The 11,930-nt window shown below is 34.4% G+C and overlaps 1 long non-coding RNA gene across 1 annotated transcript; it reads right to left on the minus strand.

Annotated features, from left to right (window-relative positions):
* Positions 1–5,274: 5,274 nt before the first annotated feature.
* On the minus strand, positions 5,275–10,807 carry LOC119469032. Its single transcript, XR_005197855.1, has 3 exons — positions 10,717–10,807; positions 9,481–9,538; positions 5,275–5,323 (listed from the first exon to the last, which is right to left on the minus strand). It is a non-coding gene; the product is annotated as an uncharacterized LOC119469032 (long non-coding RNA).
* Positions 10,808–11,930: the final 1,123 nt, after the last annotated feature.

Consider the following 11,930-nt stretch of genomic DNA (forward strand, 5'->3'; position numbering starts at 1 on the left):
TTTCACCATGTTGACCAGGATGGTCTCGATCTCTTGACCTCGTGATCCACCCGCCTCGGCCTCCCAAAGTGCTGGGATTACAAGCGTGAGCCACCGCGCCGGCCCAATAGTATAAGTTTTTAACCATTTCAACTACTGTCAAGCTCTAATTTTTCTTTAACACTTGTCCTCCTACTTTACTAAATGAAAAGGAGTGGCCGACTTGGATTTTATTTTTTTATTTATTTATTTTTAGAGATGAGGTCTTGCTCTGCCACCCAGGCTTGAGTGCAGTGGCACAGTAACAGCTCAGTGCAGCTTCAACCTCCCAGAAAAAAATGATGCTGCCACCTCAGCTTCCAGAGTAGCTGGGACTACAGGTACATGCTACCATGCCTGGCTAAGTTTTTAAAAATCTTTTGTAAATTGGGGTCTCACTATGTTGCACGGGTTGGTCTCAAACTCCTGAATTGAAGTGATCATCTCGCTTTGGCCTCCCAAAGTGCTAGGACTCCAGACACGAGCCACCACACCTAGCTGGGTTGACATATTTTGAGGGAGATATACCAGACTATTGAGGAAGCTCCTGTATGGTTGTTGATGCTGATTGGCATTAGATAACTAAAAACAAGATGCAGAAGAAAATGAGCAGATCAGCCAGGCTTTAGTCAAGATGTGCTGTGAAGCCCTGAGATTTGACTCAGACTTTGATTTGGTAAAATAAAATAATCATTGTATCTTACATTTTCTAATGTCTGTCTTACAATGAATGTACCATAATTGTTCACTGAATGACTAACGCTTTGCACTAGTATCAGTGTTTTTAAGTTCTCAGTGTTTCAAAAAGATTTTGTTTTGTTTGTCTTTGTAGTGATTATTATGTATTATATAAGCATTAATGAAAATGTGAATTCATTATTCATGCTCAATGTTTAGAGGAAAGGTTAGAAAGGAAAGACATAAAACAGTAAAGCAAAAGGAACTAGTTGAAAGGAATAATGAGAAACTAAACATGTATTTCTCTGAGATTTGGGGATAAGAATGCTGGTGTGAAAGGAGGGAGGAATGGAGGAAACCAATGGATATTAATGAGATTAGTCAGAAAACTGCTTGCCCTGGGATATAACTTACTACTTCTGAATACTAAGTTTAGGGTAAACTTTTATTAATTTTTGGTTCTTTCAATTTAAAAATCATAAGCTCTTTGAGAACACAAAAAGCTTTTTTTATTTTATACATTTCCCATTAAAACAAGGGATTTAACACGTTATTTTAGTATTCTGTTTTCCATGTAAAGTGCTTTATCTCTCAACTACATTATGTCATACCATATGAAATGAATACCGAAACATGACTATGTCTTCATCAGGCAGGTGACACACTCACATATTTTTTTGAAGCATCATAAAGCATGGATATCTTTAGGTTGGCAGTAATCACAAAGAAAGTGCCAAAAATTTTTCACCAAAGGAATTCCAAAATCTATGAGAGTTTACATTTTCATATCATGTTATAATAAACATTACATCATTTTAATATAGTGCCATTCATTTACAATCACTTAATTATACCCAAAAATAGTTTCCTGTCCTACTTCATTACTGTCAGCTACAATGAGGAGGGGGACAACTGGCCAGCCATTGCAGTGGAACTAAAGAACAATATGTGTCAAAAAGAGACTATTTAGAATCCAAACTGTTGTTGAAATTACAGGTGGCAGTTAAAATTGTAGGTGGAATTTCTGTGAGAAGAATGTAATTATCCAAACTGGATTTTAACCAACACACCTGAGCACTTCAAAAAAAATTTTTTAATGCCACAAATAAATATCTCCTTTGTCCCATTTCTCAGTGGAAAGATACCTATTCTTGGGGCAGGTTGAATTCCTGAGGTTTTGCTTTAGTTCTGGCTCAGTAGAAAAAGTGCCACCTACTGAATTGCCAATCTCCTTCCTGTGGAGATCTTTGATCAAGCAAAGAAAACCATTATTAGGTATTTTATGGTTCTTATTGGCATTTGATATCTTAGAATCTGTGTTTAAATATTTTTCATTAAGTAGGCCAAAAGTTTTAAGTTCAAAAATTGTACCAAGGTCACAGCTAAAGATCACTGACGTCAGTCGGCCTGGGGTGGGGATTGGTTTGAAAATTATTTTCCTCTTGTATCTCAGTCAAGAACATATTTCTCCAATTACACAAAACACGTTAGAACTACTTTCCATGATGGCAGCTGTGGCAGAACACCTACAGGGCAGAACGTTAAGGAATACTGAAGGCTGAGATTAGAGAGCAAAGAAGCAGCGCCAAGCAGAAGTTGATGAGCCCTCACAATGTTACATGAAGCACACAGGAAACATTCCTCTGAGTATTTTTGGAGGAAACAAAACTCTCCTTTGAACATAATTGTGAAAAAAAAAATCAAAACATAGACAATTAAATGTAACAGACTCAGCAAGAATGATTTGCAAATCGGTCAACCCTCAGAACCAGAAACTGTTCAGAAAGCTTGGCCCTGCAGTGTGGGTTGATAGCATTTATGAACAGAAAAGAGGTATTGAAACACCTTGATTGGTTACAGCCTAGTGTTTGCCTTATTTGAACAAGATCTAATCAGCTGGCAGCCTGTGTCTGGCTGAAACTTAGCTGCTGTAATTGGCTAAGACATACTAAATTAGACTCTCGGTTTGTTTATATGCTAAATTCGGTTGCATTCCTTGCATAGAAATTTAGGGTATGAAGGCATCCTACTACCAAGTATAGTTTACTGGTTATTATTCAAAACCTAAGTTCGAGCACTTTTCACATATGAACTAAAAATGTGGTAATTTAGGTATATGGACTCTAATACCATAAGCCACATCTTTATGGCTAACTACTAACAGTGTGGAAAAGTTCATAGTCCCTACTCTGCCCCTTATAGGGTGTGAGGCTTATTTTCCTCATTTGTTATCAGGGACATTAATCAGAGAGGCCATCCAACAGAATTGTTGTATTAGGTGAGTTAATAACTATAAAACACCTAGAAGGAGACTGGGCCTGTAATGAGTGCTGTATAATCGTTTGGTATTATTGAAAGGAAAACTTTAGACAAATTAATTTTAAGAGTTTAATTGAGCAAAAAATGATTCACGAATCAGGCAGGCCCCAAAACCAGAATAGGTTCAAAGTGACTCTAAAACTGTTACATCGTCAGACAACATTAACGGACAGAAAAAAAAAAAAGTAATGTACAGAAACAGAAGTGAGATATAAAAACAGCTGAATTGGTTACAGCTCAGCATTTATCTTATTTGAACATGGTTTGAACAGTTGGTCACCTGTGATTGGCTGAAATTCAGCTGCTGTGACTGGCTCAAACAGCTACTTGTTACCAGAGTAGGTTATAGTCTGTTTATACATCAAGGTAGGTTACAATTTACTATGTATGGGTAAATCTTTAGGCCAGACCTAAAATATGTGTGGAGAAAGCTTTAGACCAAACTTAATTCAATTTGAGGTAACTATTATCTCAAAATGGACTAGTCCTTTCCAGGAAACTCAATGTACACTCAGAAAATACCAGGAATTGAAGACCACAAGAAGAGAAACTCAGATCTAGGAGAACAGAAATACTTATCTTGGTCATATCTGCCTAAAAACCTCATCAACTCCCCAATGACGTAGAAGTCAATATCAGAATTTCCCTCCATATTATTGTATAGACTATAATATAAACTTACACTTTAGTCAATAAAAAGTAGGTAATTCTCATTTTAGCATATGTGTTTAGGCATTCTCAATAACTTCTACTTTTTAATAAAGTTTTTGTTTAAAAAAATCCATTCAGGTATTTAAAGGGCATAAGCTGCTAGGCAGCCAAAATGAATGACAGACATACTGTTTGCTACATCAATAATATCTAGTCTAGGTGATCCTTTCATATTCTAGTGCCCAGAGTAGATTAAAGCAGGTAAAATTACTCTTTACAATGCTTTTTAAAATAAATTATTTGTATTATAATATTCTTTTTAGATTACAAAAAATTAGGGAAGATAGTAAAAAGTGTTTCTATATAACCCCCTCCCAGTTTCTCCTCTTATTAACATCTTACATTTGTCATAATTAATGAGCCAATATTGACATAACATTATTAACTAAAGTCCGTACCTTATTCAAGTCTCCTAAGTTTATACCTAATGTTCTTTTTTTCTGTTCCAGGAATCCATCTAGAATCCTACATTAGATTTAGTAGCCATTTCTTCTTAGGTTGCTCTTGACTGTGACAGTTTTCAGACTTTCCTTGTTTTCGATGATCTTAACAGTTTTTGAAAAGTTCTGGTCAGATATTTTACAGAATGTTCTTTGATTGGGATTTTCTGATATTATTCTCATGATTAAAATGGGGTTATGAATTTTGGAAAAGAAGATATTTATGTAGTTACTTAATCAGTAAAAACTCATGGAAATTTATTTTTTTACTTTAGATTATAATCCAATACAACTCTGTTTTGTTGCTCAAATTGTTCCAGCTTTCATAATTGGGAACTCTTTCACTTGACTCCTGTGTCCTTTTGAAATACCCTCATCGTTGTGAGGCTGGTTTTTTGTTATGAACAGGGTGGGCTTTTTTAGTTCTCCTTTAGTTTTTGGCACTATAATATGTTCCAGGCTCATCTTGTATATTTCCTACCCCAGTACTAAAACAAGCCATGAAGCACTGGTTTATTTTATTGGACAATGGTATTAGAAACAAAGATCTGGGTGCTAGCTGGGCTTATCACTACTAGTACGTCATTGTTTCTAGGCTCTCTCGGCTGAAGCAGCAAGAAAAAAATATATATAGGTGTATATTAGCTTTGAATCTATATAGATGAAGTTGGTGAGAATGGCCATTTTATCAATATTTGATTTTCCAATCCATAAACTACAAATATCTCTCCGTTTATTTGAATTTTCTTTGATTTCTTTCATCAATGTTTTATAGTTTTCTGCATACACAACCTGTACATACTTTCTTAGATATATACCTCAGTAAAATGTTTTTGTGCTATTGTATATGGTCTGTTATTTTAAATTTCAAATTCTAATTGTTATTGCTGCTATACAGGAAAACAACTGACTTTTGTATATTAAGCTTGTAGCTCACAATTGTACAGGTTTTACCCACAAAGATGCCACCAGGTTCTCACAATAAAAAAACAAAACAAAAAAAAAACAGCTCATATCTTTGATGGATAGATGGGGAAAGTGATAACTTTGGAATGCCAAAACAATAGGCTACTCTCCAGTGAAGAAGCCATTACGAAAGTTGTATCTCCAATAGGCAGGAGAGTAATACGCAGCTCCAGGCCTCTCTACCCTTTCATCTAAGTGCGGGAGAACATGAATGTAAGAATTACTTGTGAAGGTCACTCCAGGGACATAGGCCCACTAAAAGATCAAGATTTGATTATAAGATTATAAAGCATTTTCCTCCCCAACTCTTTTTCATCATATTAACAGTAAAAAGTAGATTACAGCTGAAAAAGCTGCAAAGCTCAGGTTCTATGAAAGATCTTAAGAAAACCCGAAGCCAACAGAGAAACAAAAACAGGATATTAGTGAAATTTAGTCTCTGACACCTACAGTTACAACAAATGTTGAATATAGTCCAATTGCTAGTCAGATTCAGATAAATTTCACACTAATGCCCTATTAACCTCAATATCTGTTACCTAATATATCATATTCAGATTGTAACAAAAACTTGCAAGGCATTCCAAAAGGCAGGAAAAAACTTGAATTTATTTCAAAATTGAAAAAGAAATACACTTTCAAAGATACAAAAACTGAGGGACTTCATAGCCAGCAGGCCTTCCAGCAAAGAAATGTGAAAAGAAGTTCTTCAGAGAGAAGGGAAATATGTCAGAAACTCAGATGTAGACTTTTAAAACAGAAAAAAGCATCAGAGAGAAAATAACTGAAGGTAAAATAAAATCTTGTATTATTCTTAATTGCTCTAATACATAAATATTTTTTCAAAGTGATAATGGTAATTTTGTATACATTCTACCTTAATCTACTTATTTATTAGTTCCGAGATATTTTTGGTAAATTGGTATTTTTCTATATTGAAAATCATGTCATCTGCAATTGAAGATGGTTTTACTTCTTTTCCAATCTGTATATTTTCTATTTATTTTTTCCTGTCTTATTGCATTAGCTAGAACTTTCAGTAAGATATTAATAGCAGTTAAGACATTCTTGCCATGTTCCTGATCTAAGGGAAAAAGCATGCAGTGTCTCACCAGTAAGTATGATGTTATATGTTGGTCTTTTGTAGATTTCTTTATGAACTTGAGAAATTTTTCCTTAATTTTGTTTGCTGAGAGTTTTTATGAATGGGAAATTGATTTTGTCAAATGTTTGTATTGTGTCAATCAATATGATGCTTTACATGGATTAATTTTCAAATGTTGAACCAGCCTGGTACACCTGAAACAAATCTCTTTTGTTCAGGATATATTATTCTTTTCATATATTGTTGGATTTTGTTTACTAATATTTTGTTGATTTTGTTGAAGAGTTTGTGTCTGGCTGGGCACAATGGCTCACACCTGTAATTTCAACACTTTGGGAGGCTGAGACAGGCAGATCAAGACCAACCTGGCCAACATCCCCATCTCTACTAAAAATACAAAAAAGTTAGCTGAGTGTGGTGGCAGTACCCTGTAATCCCAACTTCTCGGGAGGCTGAGGCACAAGAACCGCTTGATCCGGAGAGGCAGCTGTTGCAGTTAGCCGAGATCACGCCACTGTACTCCAGCCTGAGTGACAGAGCAAAAGGCTGAAAAAAAAAAAAAAAAAAAAAGATTCTGTGTCTATGCTCATGAGAGATACTGAATTATAGTTTCGTTTACAGAATTTTATTATTATTATTATTATTATTATTATTATTATTAAGACATAGTCTTGCTCTGTCGCCAAGGCTGGAGTACAGCAATCTTGGCTCACTGCAACCTCTGCCTCTGGGGTTCAAGCGATTCTCCTGGCTCAGTCTCCTGAGTAGCTGAGACTACAGGCACGTGCCACCACGCCTGGCTACTTTTTTGTATTTTTAGTAGAGACGGGGTTTCACCATGTTAGCCAGGATGGTCTTGAACTCCTGACCTCGTGATCTGTCCACCTCAGCCTCCCAAAGTGTTGGGATTACAGGCGTGAGCCACCACACCCAGCCAATACTTAATCTTCCTTATATAGAAGTTTCTTTTTATTTCAGTTTAGCTCTCTAAATAGTGAAATTGATTAATCCAAAAGTGAAGAAATTTTTCAAACCATCTTTTTTAAACTAAAAAATTTTTTTAGCTCTTTGAGCACTTTTTGCAAGGAGACAGTGATACATCAAAATAAAAACTCTAAAATATACATTCCCTTTGAGACAGTATTTGCAACACTTGGGTCAAAGAAGGAAAAGAATATAAGAATGGAATAGAATCCTGAAATTGAAATTTGGAGAACCAATTTTAATACTAAATCTTAATTACCTTATATGCACATATTTGGGTGTGTGCATGCACATATATAAATATATTTGTTTTTTATTCAAGGATATGTATATTCTAAATTTATTATAAGTTTTATAAAGTTTTCTATGAAATTAGTTACATGTGCTAAAATTTTATATCTTTTATCTTGTCCTAAACTGATGAGTTCATTATTAATTTTCCTACCAAACAATATTTGAGAAATGACTGCTATTTTAAGTAAATTTCATCACATTTAAAAGAATTATAATCTTCCTTTTTAAAGGAAGAATTATGGCAAAATTAAAATCTTTAGTCTAAAAATTAATGATTCATTTCCCAGCAACTCCTATTATTGGCTTAGTTAGGAATAATTGAAATTTACAATGTTTTTTTATGATTTATATTGACATCTTAGGTGCTTAGAATGGAGTTGGAAGGAAATGCTTTGTGAATAGCTAATATTAGCTAATGTTATGTATTTCCCTACCCAGAAGAGAAAAGCTCACAAAAATTGGATAAATTTGAGGACTCTTAGCCCTCATTTTAGTTACCTTGAGGATAATCCAGTTACAAACATCTCGTAACACAGGCTGTATACTTAGTATAAGATGTTTAGTTGTCTTTCTCAGTCTGGTAATGCCAAAGAACTGTTAAGAATTATAGAAACAAACTCAGCAATGAAGTTCCCTAATAATTTCTTTTTATATGTTTACAAGTTATTTATCCTTATCACATTGCCAATTTGTTCTAATTGTTGATAAGGATTAAGAAGTCTACTTTATGTCTCTGTCTACCCATGAGATTCTGAATTAAGTTCAATTGTGCTGTGATTATGTGAGAAAGAATAAATCCTAAACAGGTATGTTACATCAATCACTTTTTATAAAACACCTTCATGGAAAGAGTTTCAATTCTTTTTATCCTCATATCTAATGGAAGGAAAATGTGCAGTTGAAAGAAACCATTGTTGTCAAACCTAAAGAAAATTTCTGTAACCAAAAATAGCTAAGAAGTTCAAAAGCTCACTTGCACTATTCAAAATTTTATAATTATTGAGGTTTTCAAAGGTTTTGATACCTTCTACTTAGAGGAATGTTAATGGTTTAAAAATTGTGAAACTTTCACCACTCTAAATGAATTTTACAACTCCTATCGAGAAACGCTGACTTCACATTTCCCCAGGGTATTTTATTGGAGAGCATTTTAAAATATAAGATAGTATATTGAAATGTTAAGAATGCAAAGCATTTGACTTCAAATCAATGTCTGGCAACAATAGCACTTAAATACCATCAAATCTGCCTGCAATTAACAGCACAGATGTGTAAACAATTAGAAGAGTAGTGTTTCTAAAATGTCTTTTTCAATGTCAATGTATTGTTTCCTTCTTCCCCTTCTATGAAAACTTCCTTTTACCTTTTTGTCTAACCTCATGGTTTCCTTTTGTGTTCATACAGAAAGACTGAATGCCAAGAATAAAATTGATATCAAATCTCACATGACTTTCGTAACACTTGAGAATAGCCCACTATTAAAAAAGAAATGGCTGCACTCCCAAATACATTTTTAGAGATACATTGCCTGACACTTTAGATATGTTCAGTTCTACAATGATTCTGCCTGCAATCTGTTCACTTTTCTTTTTCTTTTTTCCCTCCTCTGTAGTGTTTCTCTCCCTTTTCAACATTTCCCTCCGGCTTCATTTGAGCGTTATCTCTTGAGTTCTCATCTTTTCCCGTCTCTCCATTCTCATTTTTCCTTTTACAGTGTGTTGCTCTTTCGTGCTCTGCTGGGATTCTTCCCAGTCACTCTTTGGCTTCATGTACATGCAATATGGCAAACTAAATCTGACAAAAGCCTGTCTATTGTTCACCATGGCACCTTTTCCACACATACCAAGTGGTGGGAGAGCTGGGGAATGGAGCTTCCTTACATGTTAGTATGAATTATTCTGAATGTTATCATTGAAGGCTAGTGATTTCACATTTTCCATTTTAGCACTTGTTTCTGACACCTACTTCAGACAAATTTTGTAAGCTTCAAATAAAATCCTTGGATCTTCTGTGATGAAGGCAGCTATAAATAAAGAACAAAAAGTTTGGTTCCTATGTAAAGTTTGGAGGGTAATAAAATATTGATATACCTATATATGTGCTACATATACAAGGAGTTATCCTTGTGAAAACTGTATATAAAGGATAAAGCATATAGCTATAATTATTCAATGTGGTCACAGCAGAGAAAAAAATCAATCTAGATTCAAAATACTGAAAACTAAGACAAAACAAAATATAAATAAATAAATAAATCATGGAAGAAGAGGTTGAATTGAGACCTGAGTTATGAAAACAGAATTAGAATGGAAATTCCAACCGTACATACGAACAATAAGCTAAAATTTTATTTTTGTGCTAATCAAAACATCAGAAATAATCTCATGTTTCTGCAACTAGAACCCCTTAGTCGTTAAAATAAATCTATTTTACTGGTCATGTCAGGGGCTTCCAGGAGCAAAGTATATGAAAACAAGATGAAAATACTGATTATGCATAGAGGCGACATCTCGGGTGTCCTGACCTCTGAAATTGTATGATATATTCAGAAAACATACCAATGAAAATTTCTCTATTTGATCTATTCTATGGTTTGCTATCTATTTTCATAAGTGAAGGAGGTGGTGAAATGGGTGAATAGAATGAGGGTCAGAAAATACACCTAAAAATAAAACTTAAACCGTTTCCCTTTGTAAAGCACATACAACAACTCACGGGACCATGAGAATACACTATCAGTCAATCTTAACCTTACTTTATGGTTAGGTTTTGTGCTGTCAGCTCCACTGACAACTAGACTAGCAATCAGTAGTATCAATATATAGTTATTTGTTTTCTTAGCAGTTTCATGAGTATTGGTTTTTAAGTAGAATACTAGCAGGAGTTATTTTTCAAGATAGCTTTAAAGCTACCAAAGGTGCCTTTTGCCAGAGCAAAGCTAATTAACGCTAAAATATCAAATCAATATGCTTATTAATATTGTATTCATTATTTGTGGGGAAGAAATCAATATGTCCTGATCAAAATGTAAACATACACACTGATACACTCACACTGGGGAACTTACTATTTGTTACTAAGCAAGCACATTTGAGGCAGTAAGACATGTATTAGGCAATTGTCTGAATTCACTGAAACGGTGCCCTCTTTGTTATGACTACATCTAGCAAGATTTTTTTGATGTTTTGGAACTGAACTTACTCTCAGCATAGATGAGCCTGGTGCCACCTTGAATATTCACCATTCACAGACTGCCACTTTTGCCAAGGGAACTAACACATGCAACTTGTTCCCATGACAACCTGTGAATTACAGGTCCCAAAGTCAGTTGCAAGGAAAAAATAAAATAATTTTTTTTAAAAAAGACCTTTGCCCTAGTTCTTGGCAGAATTATCCTGGATATTGCTGATGGCTTTTTGGTTTGGTTTCAAAACCACCTCTGCCATAAGGGAGACATTGAGATTGTGCTTTCTCCTGCAAATTAGCAATTAGAGCCAAGCTGTCTTCTGTTAAGCAAAAATCTAATACAAGACTTAGGGAGGAAAGAAAGTATTTTCATAAGTCATGCACCAGATGAGGGCCTCTTCATGAACAGGCCAACCTGTCCTACTGTTATCTACTTTTAAATCTCTTCTTATGGACAGCAACTGCTTCAATGAAGGCAAAACCATCAAAACTCTAACTATCTAATAAATAATTAATATGAATATAAAACATTTGAATACTCAGAAAAAGTCTAAAATTCAGATAAAGTTTAAGACCTACAATTATCTTTAATTTATGTTTTGACAAACAAAGATATTTCTCTGTAGGACTATCTACTCTGGCAGCAAACCAAATGTTGAAACCAAAACAATTCAAATAGTGCATTTTATAGGCAGGGCAGATAGATGCTGCCATGAACCCAGCACCTACCTGCATCCTATACATTATCACATTTAATCTTCATACAGGTCCTGGAAGAGAGGAGAGTTCTATTTCTATTTTCCAATTGAGCTGAGGAAACTAGGCTCAGAAGTGCTAAGTAAATTGTTCAGATTAATAAATGGAACAATCAGAATTTAAAGTACAAGAATCATCTCGAATTAGTTCTCTCAACTGACAATTCTCATCTTTAAATATGGAATTCAGATGAAAAGTATTATTTCTTTACTTCTATACTTTGAAAAAAAAATCTCTCTTCAAGGTAATTTATACATTAGGATTTTGCTTACAATACACACATACTTAGCAATAAAAGACAATGTAACAGATTAATGCATCAAGTTGCCTGGCTTATTACTGATTTCACTCATTGAAAAAAAAAGGAAAGGAAATAAATGCAGTCACTTGCCATATAGCAGGCCACTGTGCTTTTATTGTCAATTCAGTTTCTGTGCACGTAGTTCAAGGGCAACATAGGGCCTGATATAGAG

Source organism: Cebus imitator, unplaced genomic scaffold (assembly GCF_001604975.1).
Source record: "Cebus imitator isolate Cc_AM_T3 unplaced genomic scaffold, Cebus_imitator-1.0 Scaffold551, whole genome shotgun sequence".
Classification (NCBI taxonomy): domain Eukaryota; kingdom Metazoa; phylum Chordata; class Mammalia; order Primates; family Cebidae; genus Cebus; species Cebus imitator.